This window comes from Apium graveolens, chromosome 8, assembly GCF_009905375.1.
Source record: "Apium graveolens cultivar Ventura chromosome 8, ASM990537v1, whole genome shotgun sequence".
Classification (NCBI taxonomy): domain Eukaryota; kingdom Viridiplantae; phylum Streptophyta; class Magnoliopsida; order Apiales; family Apiaceae; genus Apium; species Apium graveolens.
Genome location: NC_133654.1, coordinates 214,409,975 through 214,422,829, shown reverse-complemented (window position 1 = coordinate 214,422,829; position 12,855 = coordinate 214,409,975).

The following is a 12,855-nucleotide window of genomic DNA, read 5'->3' as shown; positions in this document are numbered from 1 at the left end:
TGAATATATGAGATTACTTTTCAGCCTTAACTGATGGAAAAGAGTAAGAGATGTTTAAATGTTTGGAAACCAAGTTGAAAACGAGCACCGCCTATCATCCTTAAACGGAGAGTCAAAGTACGGAAGTGATTCAGGAAATGTAAGATATGTTGAGAGGTTGAGTTTTAAGGAAACACTAGAATGATCATTTATCAGCGATGTCAACTTTAGAATGCCACTTTACCAAGCTTCATGTGAACACAAGTGTAGGTCCCCATTTTTATTGAGATAAAGTGGGAAAAAGAAAGTTGTCAAATTCTAAGTTAATTCAGCACACCAATAGCGTAGTAATATTGATTGAAGCAGCTCGGAGTAGACAAAGAAAGAAGGTGAAATTGTATCGAGAGAGGATATGAGTATAGAAATAGGACCAGTAGTGTTATTACAAGTTTCATCTTGAAAGAGACTGGATAAGTTTGAGTAGAAGGGTCAGGTTATGTAATAACCCCAAAATTTTGGACTTTTTGCAACCCTTATGAATAGTGATTTTACTGATTATGCTGAATAAGAAAACTTTTCATGCCACACTTTGTAGGGGTTCTTTTATTGTTATTCTGAGATCTTATTAGTACTCTATATGGTATATAAGTGTATGTAAAGTTCGTCAGAATCCAAATTCAAACACTTTGATTTTTCCCGAAAATCCACTAGATACAGAAAGAATTGAGTATAAGGTAACAGGGTAAAAAGGATTTAAATTCAAGGATTATATGAGAGGGTCATAAAAGGAATATAATGTATTGAGAAAGGTTAAGGGAATGCAAGTAATAAAATCCTGGGTATGATCCCTCAAACGATAAACGAGAACGAAAGTTAAGCGAACCGTATAAAAGATCAGCGATCATTAGCCAAGTAATTAGGAGTTAATCAAAGAGGTTAGTGGATGATGTTGTCATCACACCAACAAGAAGAAGACAAGTGTGGGAAGATGACATAAGTGGATGACATAAGCATGACAAAATGGGAAGGATTTGTTGGTTGATTATAAGCCACACAATTTTTACCATGGTAACAATTTAATTAACAAACCAAAAAGGAAGCAACCAAGCCAACAATTATCATAACACAAAAAAATCAAGAAGCTCCCTTTGTTTCTCAAGAACAAAGCTCTCGGCCCTTCTTCTTTTTCAAAGAAAAGAAAATCCAAATTCAAGTTCCAAGCGTTGATAATTAGTGAGGTAATTATCCAAGGTTCCTTGTACATAGATATAGATATCCTATGAATCTAAGCTTCCATTTCCTTCACAATCTCTTCCAATAATTCATGGAAGAAGAGAGTGAATAGTGTTTTCAAGAACTTGAAATTTTGATCTTGTGTTTTTGTTTAGATAAAGCTTTAGTAAGGATTTCCAAGGGTTGTTTCAAGCTCCTTAGTTACTCCTACTCACCAAGGAAGGTATAATCTCATACCGTAGCCCTACTTTTGATAATTTAGAGCTTTTTGTGCTTGGTTTAGTTCTTGGGAAGTATGATCCATGTATATTTAGAGTTGGGTTGGATTTATAATGAGTTTGGAGTTGTAAATCTTGATTATTGATTAATGAACGTAAGTATAAGCTTTTAGTTCATGATTGAGAGTAGTATAAATTGGAAATCTTGAGATGTTGGGGCTGTTGTAGTAGAGTATGGATGGATTTTGGTTGTAGTAATGATTGTGGGTTGATTGTGGATTGATTTGGAGTGGTACAAATTTGGTAATCGCGTAAACAAAGCCGTCGTAATGCCCGATTTACCTTAGACTGCTTTTGTTCTTAACATCAGGACCCGTGAACTCACTGTAAGGTTTTTACCATTGTGATTATTAGATAGTTCATGTTACGAGCTTTGTTTTGATATGTGGTTCGCTTGAATCCGATGTACGGTTTAGGAGAAACAACCGTTTTAAGTAACGGCGTTTCGCGAACGAACCATTACCCTCGCCTTACTTTGAAACCTTGGTTAAGGCCCTTAAATGACTAATTGGGGTATGAAACAATTATGTAAAGTGGATTAGGCAGTTGGTAGGGCACTCGCGAAAGAATCGCCTTAAAATTCTTAATGGTTAATTTATTAAAAATGGTGGAGCCGAGGGTACTCGAGCGACTTAAGTGAATCGTTAAGCGCAAAAGCGAACGTTAGGGTCTAATTGGTTAAAGTATAGATTCTTAAGCGACTTTGGTTTAATTCCAACTTATATGATGTTTATAGGTTACCAGACTCGTCCCAGGCCTTTTATCACCCCCAGTCGCTCAGGCAAGTTTTCTACCCGTTATACTGTTGTTGTGATGTATATATGTATATGCATTATCTTGTGATAAGTGCATGATTGTTATTAGCAAATCTTGCGATATATTGGAGCATGCTGATATGGTATATATGCATGTCTGTTTCGTAATCTTGATATCTAATTGTTGATTCAAATGCTTATAAGTTGCATAATACCTATGCTAGAGATAAGCAGTAGTTGCGTATACCCTCAGTGTAGGGGACCCAGAGGTGAACATTTTCTAAACCGAGAGTCGATGTTCCCGAGTATAATATATATATATATATATTTATTTATATGTATGTATATATATATATATGAATAGTTTTCAAAACTATTAATCGAATAAGGTTTATTCGATAACTTTATTTTACTTAATGAATATCATTTTGAATATTCATTCGAGGACTTATGACTCCCCTTATTTTATTTAATGAATATTATTTTGAATATTCATTCGAGGACTTATGACTCCGCTTATTTTATTTAATGAATATCATTTTGAATATTCATTCGAGGACTTATGACTCCGCTTATTTTATTTAATGAATATCAGGACTTATGACTCGGCTTATTTTATTTAATGAATATTATTTTGAATATTCATTCGAGGACTTATGATTGCGCTTATTTTATTAAATAATATTCTTTATTTTATTAAAGAATAATGTTTCGATAATTGCCAAGTATTCGGAAAATAGTTGATACTATCAAATCATTCTTACTTTAAATATTTTCCAGAGATTATTTTCAACTTTATCAAAACAATTTTTGGAAGGTTAGAGCGGATCCCAAAACTCGTTTTCAAATTTAAGATCTTCCTTTCGAAGGGGATTTAAATACTCGCTCAAAAATCTGAGGAATCCAGCTCCGTGATGTATTTTTATATTCGCAACAAGGTTGCTGTTTTGATAAAAGAGTTTTTGATTACTTACCCGACACTCGGGAAGTAAAATTCTTGGAACAAGTTAATCCATTAACAGGCATCGCCTGGGAAATATCGGTGAGTTTTCCTTTCCAACTAGATACAGCTTCTTGGTGGAGCCGTATCAACAAGTTTCTACTTGGGAAAAGAGGGGACGAGCTTTACGTTTCAGAGTCATGGATTTCATCTGAACTAGGAGTGGCGTAAGTGGTCGAGTGGCGCCGGCCCAGCCTTATTATATTGGCCCAAATGGCCCGGAAGTTTCGCTAAGACGGTCCATTCCTTAGGAGTCCAGTGTTCGGTTGACAAGTAAATCTGACGGTTCTCCTCTACATGTAGAAAATGGTGGGGTTGCACTACTGCGACTAATCATTGTAAGTGGTCTTCCTGGCGCGGCAAACTCCCGTAATGAGTTCATCATCCAATTGGATATTTCTGCAACACTACCCAGAGCCCTTCGATAGAAAGGCTACGGCTGAGCGATTGTTGAGTGTTGGCAGGGTCGAGTTTATAAAATGATATTTTTATCAAATGAAGTATCTCGTAACTCCATTCCATTTTGATTATATTTCAAAGATTGATTCTATACAAGTTTTGTCGTGTAGCTTCATCTATGGGATGAACTATTTATACCTTGAATGGTGGTACTTCAAGCAATATTCGGAAAAAGATATAAGTATATTGGAGTATCTTGTAACTTCATCTTTTCAACTTATATCTAGTTAATGATTATCTTATGAATGACAAAGGTTTTCAGAAAAACGTTGAGACAAGGTTAGATATATGAGATCACCTTGTAACGATATTTTTATACAGTTATAAACTGGAACTCTGTGTATATTATGCATCGAAGAGGACTTCCAAGATTTTGAAAAGTATATATACATATATACTGAATATTTTGCGACTTGGTCACGTTAAGATATCAAACTTGGTTCATTTCTTTTTGACCAAGACTTTCATGAGTACTATGAGAATGCTCATATATTGTTAATTATTATACATATTATTTCAGTGGGCTTGTTGCTCACCCTTGCTTTCTTCTTTCATCACACAACAACAGATAGAAAAGATGAACAAGACCAAGCTCCCAATTCACAAGCGGTAACGTTCCGCAGTTTTCTGGAGGCGTTGATGCCGCAGTAGCTGAGGTAGGAATTACCAATAGGCTAGGCTTTCAACTTTTGATGCACCAGAGTTATGTATCTATATGAATTGTAATAATGGCAAGGAAATGTAAATTTATTCAGAAACCCTTTTGTGGTATAATGACTTATAATTGTGGAATAAAATGACTTGTGTTATTTTTGGTATTCATCTCTGAGACTATAACTTGTGGTGTGTGTGTGTATATTGTGGGGTCACAGTACGCAGTGGTTGGTTGTTTATTAAGATCAAGAGTTGTTAAGGGATTTGCAACTCGTGACAACCCGGATCCCCGACCCCGGATTTGGGGGTGTTATAAAAATGGTATCAGAGCTAAGCGTTATAAACCTCAGAGATGATGTGACGTTAAGATAATAAGTTCACTAAGATAATAAGAACTCTTGCCAAGTTCACAGTCAGGCTACCTAACGTAGTATTGACAGTTAAAACCCTTACGGGAACCCTTATAAATATTATGATAGTAACATAGTTCGTGATCATATAGGGCAGCGGGGCACCGAACCCTGAGGTTCAGGAGCATCAGCATGAGGATGTTTTATTACATGTTGGAGATCAAATTATGAATCCGATAGAGTACCCTAACGAGGGACCGGATGAGATTCATATTGGGAATATTGTAGTTGACGATGTTATCCAAGAAGGGATTGTTGCTGAGGAGGATCTCGTGGAGGATCCTGACGAGAATGAAGAGAGGACCGCTGAAGAATTGATGACCGTAGTCAGGGCGACTACCAGAGCTAGAATGGCCGCAAGGGTGGCACTAGAGGATGAAGAGTTACCAAGGGCACAGAGGATAATGAGGGCAGAAGGAGTGGGGCCTTCCACGACACCAATTATACCAGTATCAGACCCTCTTCCAGAGGTTCCTGTAGACATCCATGAGGTTCCCCCAATTCCTGTTCCCTCCCCTGTACAGAGCCCAGCACCTACTGAGGAAATACCACCTCTATCTCATGCACCATTGTCACCTGATACTGTGTTTGGTTATCTATTTGGATCCCCTGGGTCTGCACCACCTGCACCCCATGGACTGCTAGATGCTACCACTCAGGCTTCTCTTATCGCCGATTATCATATGACTTTGGATGGCCTGTCTGAGGCCCGTAATTTTAGGAGTGATCTATTGGATCGACTTACTGCACCAAGGATTGAGGGCGGGGTACTTCCGGCAGGATTAGCTTATAGCATGGACAGGATTGAGGCTACCACCCGAATTATAGCTAGAGGCCATCTTGAGGGTCAGGTTGATCCAGCTCTACTTGCGACTATCTTAGACCTCATCACCTCTTTGATGGAGCAGGTTAGGGATGTCGTGCGTGCCCGCATTTCTTGATCCATGGTAGTGTGCAGAACCAGAGCGATCAAACAATGGTTTCATGTAGCACCGCTTTTGGAGGATTAGCCTAAGTTATGAATGATTAGTTTTAATGACTAAATGATTATCTATGGTAGTACTTTTGGGATAGAAACGATCAGATCAAATGATGTAATTCTCTTTAATGTGTTTAGTTGTTGTACCCTCGAACAAATGGTTATGTATATATTCGTTAATTTCAGTTCAGATCAGTTTATTGTGATAAGTTTATATTGTTAATTGCACTATTAACAATTAAGAGTGTCATGAAGTTTATAGAACTTGAGAATTCATAATTTGCAATCATGTAAGGACTGAACTAGGGAAAGACTTAAGCAAAGTAAGTAAGACAAATATCCAGAGATTCTCAAAAATTTTCCAAGCATTATGCCCCCACGAGGAATAAGATTAGGGGCAAACCTTGAATGTGATAATCAGGGAGGTCGCAATTAAGATATAAGGAACCCAAAACATAATGAAGTGAAAAATGAGGATTTTAAATTAAAAGATGACCCCAATTATGGGGAGTAGGAAGAAATATTTAGACTGAGAAAACAGAAGTCAAGCAAGATAGGAAGAACCAGGATGGTACTCCTATTGGGCAATCCATGGACCTGCCTAAAACAAAACTTATACTTTTATCCCTAACCACCACCTTGAGGAAATAATGTGGTGTGAAATTCTTTCAGGACCTTTAAGTCACTAAGCTCTCAGAGTTCCAAGGAAAAAGCTGACCCAGTTGAGGCGAGAGCCCAGTTAAAAGAAATAGATGAATCATTTGAGATTCTAAATGATTGATAAAGCGCAAAAGACTATTTTTGTCACCTACCTTCCTAAGAGAGAGGCCACCCGCTGGTGAAAGATCAAGAAAGGCACGGAGCCAGAGGTTAGAATAAACTGATTAAAGTTCAGTCAATTGTTTTCGGGAAAGTAATTCCCAAGGTTATGGAGATAGTGTAAAAGCTTTAGAGCCAGAACAAAGGCGGACGAGTATGATGAATTATGAAGCTAAGTTGTAAAAGTTGTCAAGATTCGTTCTGATGACAAGAATCCCCGAACGACGTGATGTTTGAAGTCAATGAGTAGTGGGTTCATGAAATGATTGTAATAGAAAAGAAAATAAAAAGAAACTGAAGTGGAAAGGAAATTAAAGACAATAGAGTTTGAGGAATGATAAGGGAGTTGGGTGTGAGGAAACCCTAAATACTCGTAGCAATAGAAATAGAAAAGTATGTAATCGTCAGGATGAGGGTGATTCACCATGAGTTAAAGTTAATGGTTGAAGGCATAAGAGATATATATATTTTATCCCCTGTAAGTGGGGAGGATTCGAGGAAACCTTGAGATAGTTCGAAGGATAAATAATGAGACGCGGATAGACTGAGGAGACAAGAAAGTAAGAAATTAGGAAAATTGGATGAAGGAAGTGACCTTCAAGAATGTGAAGTGTAAGACCGGTGGCATGATACCCAAAAAGGGAGACACCAGGTATAAAAGGTATTCCAAAATTGAGATGACTGTTGAGATAAATAACCAAGGTAAATGAATAGTTAGAACTAAGAAGTTCACGTTGAACACGCCCAATATCTTCCAGAACATCCCTGCTATCATTACCAAATCATGCAAGAAAAGCAGATAACCATTGTTATCTTTTGGAGGCCATATGGATTGACCTCAGTTTGGAAAAAGGATGTTACCATGACACTAAGTATAGACTATCGAGGTGGGAATGATTGAATAAGTTACCCTTGTCAGGGATAGATGAATTGATTTATCAATGGAAGAGTGGAAGTACCTTTTAAAGGTGGAATTAAGGATAGAACTTCGATAACTTGAGATGAACCATGGGGGAATGCATTAAGGTTGGCATTTCACCCTTAATAGGGACATTATAAGTTTGGGCGGTACGGAATGAAGGACTAAGGCAAAAACAACCTTTAAAGATCAGTGGAGAAAGCTTTCAGAACTATATAGACAATATTTCTAGTATTAGTAAATGGTATCTTGATATACCATGTACCTAGAGAGTACTTGATGAAGGATTTAAGGATAACCTTAGAGGTTTTACAAGGGAAAAGGTAATATTCATAGTTCTCAAGAATATAAATTTTGATAAAGAAAATATGACGTAATAATAATAATGCCAAGTGGGGCACATGTTAAACCATGAAAAAGTATAGATTGAACCCAATAAAGGTCAAGATTGGTGAAAACAAGAAGGACCCAAGATAAGAGACGTCCTAAGTATGATCAAGAGTCAGTCGTGATAATGTTAACCTTTAAAGACCGAGGCAATAACTTATGGAAAAATGGTGACATTTTTTTCCCTCACCAATGCTTAAGGAAGAGCATTTTCACACAAGCAGTGATTTGAAATGAGATAGAAAATTTAATTGGAGGTGGTTAAAATGATATTGATTGTAAGGAAATTTTACTATCAGAAAGGCCAAAGAGGTGGCCGACACTTTAAGTGTAAGAGGACAATTATAGGCGCTCGTGCCAGATGAATACAGTGATAATGGTTAAAGCCGTGAAGATTGTATTATGGTTTAAAAGATTGACATTCCTTCTGATGATTATGCGATACTCAACCATGATAGTAGTTTGGTAAAGATTTAATTTATGTAATCACCGTGAGCGGGCTATCTATCTTATAAGGTCATATCTTGAGATAAGCCAGGACCTGTTACGAAAGGACTAAATGAACCTTTGAGCTTCATGTCTCCTAATAAAGACATATGGTTAATAATGGTATTAACCTGCTATCGTTGCTTTTATTGAAACTCTTCTGCAATTTTATCTGCTTCATGTCATATGCACGCCAAGTTCAGGAGTGTTCTTCATGAATCATGGAATGGCGATTATGTTGCCTCCTTAGAAGAATTTGATACGACATGTATGGACTCTGTATGGTTAGCTATTAAGATTTTATAGAAAATGAATGACTATAGTAGGTCAGTGGTGGACCATAGTAATGCAACAATGATTCTGCAAGTAATGAGCCGATTACAGCCGTGAGAGTTGTATTGGAATGGATGTTGAGATTGAGTACCCCTAATGGGGTCGTGTTGATGTATAAGTTATCATTGATAGACTACCTAGTGGAGTATTTACATATTATAAATTTATTCCTTCTTATGAATAGAGGGTCATATTACTATACGAGGAAGGTTGCAGTGCAAGCATAGAATTCTAGTAACAATGATGTCTAGAATGAAATCCCTTATTCGAGTTTCGATGTCGAGGGAGTTTCAAAAGTGAGTGTTTATGAGCTCGAGCAAGAGCATGGGTCCATGGAATGATGGACGGAATAGTAAATATTCTGGCACGTGAAATGCGATGCTATAATACTTGATGTTGATATATATACACATATGTTTTGTTCTCCTATGACAAACCTCTATAGTTCAGAGGTAGATTCCAAGCCAGATATTTGTGGCAGTATTTTTTTTCATATACATTTCTCTTCAATTCGTTATTTTCTCTCCTTTTCATTTTGTATAAGTTGAGAAGAACAACCCTTCCAGAAGGGGAGGTATTACCGAATGACTATCTATCTATGTGATAGAAGCCTAGTAGGATACCACATGTTGTTTAATTGCTTGTCAAGTACTAAAGGCTGGCCACCTTCTGTACTAACTATGCAATAGAACAAATGTTCATGATCATAGTGATCTCTCAATAAATTCTGTTACTTCTATACGATGGATCAAACTTTCAAAGATAGAAGCAGCTAGAAAGAAGTAGTATCAGTGCGGTGGTATTCCGACTCTAACGCGTTCGTGATACTAAGGTTGACGTGGTTATTATAAGGTTATAGAATACTAACGAGCAAAAGTGTAACCAGTATAGTATTATGTACAGAAGATAGTAATGACTACGAACAAGAAAAGAAGGAGTATTGAGAAGCAAAAGCTATAGTGCTAGAAGCTATTATGAGAGTCTGTGAAAATAGACTTGAAAGAATTTGGAATGATCATTTATCACGGATTGAGTTTTCTTACGACAATAGATCATATGTCATTATCGAGATGTCCCCTTATGAGATCCTTGAGGGAAGACAATGTCGATCTCCCTTATGTTAGGATGAAGTTATAGAGCGCAAGATGATCGGACCAGCAGCAGTCCAAAGGACCAAGGATATAACAGATCTAATCAGAGGACGGCTGGTAGTAGCCCAAGATGGACATAAAAAGTATGTTGAATTGACACGAAAGGACAAAGAATAGGAAGTAGAGGACCTAGTGTTGTTATAGGTATTCCCTTGGAAAGGATGAATGAGGTTCGGAAAGAAAGGAAAGCTAAGCCCACGAATTGTTGACCCCTTTGAGGTATTAAGACATATTGGGAAGTTAGCATATGAGCTAGCCCTACCCCCCCCCCCCCCCGAAACTGTAGCAAGTTCATAACGTGTTCCACGTATCAATGTTAAGAAAGTGTAATCCGGATGCCAGACAAATAGGGGCATATGAGCGCATAGGCATGCAACCAAACCTAACCTATATGGAGCAACCAGGAAGGGTTATAGATCGAAAAGGAACAAGTGTTTAGGAGAAAGGTTATCGTGCTAGTCAGGGTTTTGTGGCAGAACCACAATGTGGGAAAATTGACTTGAGAGTTAGAAGGCATAATGCTAGAAAAGTACCCCCATTTGTTTTCTATTTGATTCCGGGACGGAATCCTTTTTAAGGAGGGGAGACTGTAATAACCCTAAAATTTTGGACTTTTTGTAACCCTTATGAATAGTAATTTTGCTGATTATGCTGAATAAGAAAACTTTTCATGCCACACTTTGTAGGGGTTCTTTTATTGTTATTCTGAGATCTTATTAGTACTTTATATGGTATATAAGTGTATGAAAAAATCGACAGAATCCAAATTCGAACACTTTGATTTTTCCCGAAAATCCACAAGATACAGAAAGAATTGAGTATAAGGTAACAGGGTAAAAAGGATTTAAATTCAAGGATTATAAGAGAGGATCATAAAAGGAATATAATGTATTGAGAAAGGTTAAGGGAACCCAAGTAATAAAATCCCGGGTATGATCCCTCAAACGATGAATTAAGTGAACCGTATAACAGATCAGCGATCATTAGCCAAGTAATTAGGAGTTAATCAAAGAGGTTAGTGGATGATGATGTCATCACACCAACAAGAAGAAGACAAGTGTGGGAAGATGACATAAGTGGATGACATAAGCATGACAAAATGGGAAGGATTTATTGGTTGATTATAAGCCACACAATTTTTGCCATGGTAACAATTTAATTAACAAACAAAAAAGGAAGCAACCAAGCCAACAATTATCATAACACAAAAAAATCAAGAAGCTCCCTTTGTTCCTCAAGAACAAAGCTCTCGGCCTTTCTTCTTTTTCAAAGAAAAGAAAATCCAAATTCAAGTTCCAAGCTTTGATAATTAGTGAGGTAATTATCCAAGGTTCCTTGTACATAGATATAGATATCCTATGAATCTAAGCTTCCATTTCCTTCAAAATCTCTTCCAATAATTCATGGAAGAAGAGAGTGAATAGTGTTTTCAAGAACTTGAAATTTTGATCTTGTGTTTTTGTTTAGATAAAGCTTTAGTAAGGATTTCCAAGGGTTGTTTCAAGCTCCTTAGTTACTCCTACTCACCAAGGAAGGTATAATCTCATACCCTAGCCCTACTTTTTATTATTTAGAGCTTTTTATTCTTGGTTTAGTTCTTGGGAAGTATGATCCATGTATATTTAGAGTTGGGTTGGATTTATAATGAGTTTGGAGTTGTAAATCTTGATTATTGATTAATGAACTTAAGTATAAGCTTTTAGTTCATGATTGAGACTAGTATAAATTGGAAATCTTGAGATGTTGGGGCTATTTTAGTAGAGTATAGATGGAGTTTGGTTGTAGTAATGATTGTGGGTTGATTGTGGATTGATTTGGAGTGGTACAAATTTGGTAATCGCGTAAACATAGCTGTCGTAATGCCCGATTTACCTTAGACTGCTTTTGTTCTTAACATCAGGACCCATGAACTCACTGTTAGGTTTTGACCATTGCCATTATTAGATAGTTCATGTTACGAGCTTTGTTTTGATATGTGGTTCTCTTGAATCCGATGTACGATTTAGGAGAAACGACCGTTTTAAGTAACGCATTTCGTGAACGAACCATTACCCCTCGCCTTACTTTGAAACCTCGGTTAAGGCCCTTAAATGACTAATTGAGGTATGAAAGAATTATGTAAAGTGGATTAGGAAGTTGGTAGGGCACTCGCGAAAGAATCGCCCTAAAATTCTTAATGGTTAATTTATTAAAAATGGTGGAGCCGAGGGTACTCGAGCGACTTAAGTGAATCGTTAAGCGCAAAAGCGAACATTAGGGTCTAATTGGTTAAAGTATAGATTCTTAAGAGACTTTGGTTTAATTCCAACTTATATGATGTTTATAGGTTACCAGACTCGTCCCAGGCCTTTTATCACCCCCAGTCGCTCAGGCAAGTTTTCTACCCGTTATATTGTTGTTGTGATGTATATATGTATATGCATTATCTTGTGATAAGTGAATGATTGTTATTAGCAAATCTTGCGATTTATTGGAGCATGCTGATATGGTATATATGCATGTCTGTTTCGTAATCTTGATATCTAATTGTTGATTCAAATGCTTATAAGTTGCATAATACCTATGCTAGAGATAAGCAGTAACTGCGTATACCCTTAGTGTAGGGGACCCAAAAGTGAACATTTTTTAAACCGGGAGTCGATGTTCCCGAGTATAATATATATATATATATATATATTTATATATATGTATATATATATGAATAGTTTTCAAAACTATTAATCGAATAAGGTTTATTCGATAACTTCATTTTACTTAATGAATATCATTTTGAATATTTATTCGAGGACTTATGACCCCGCTTATTTTATTTAATGAATATTATTTTGAATATTCATTCGAGGACTTATGACTCCGCTTATTTTATTTAATGAATATCATTTGGAATATTCATTCAAGGACTTATGACTCCGCTTATTTTATTTAATGAATATCATTTTGAATATTCATTCGAGGACTTATGACTCCGCTTATTTTATTTAATGAATATTATTTTGAATATTCATTCGAGGAA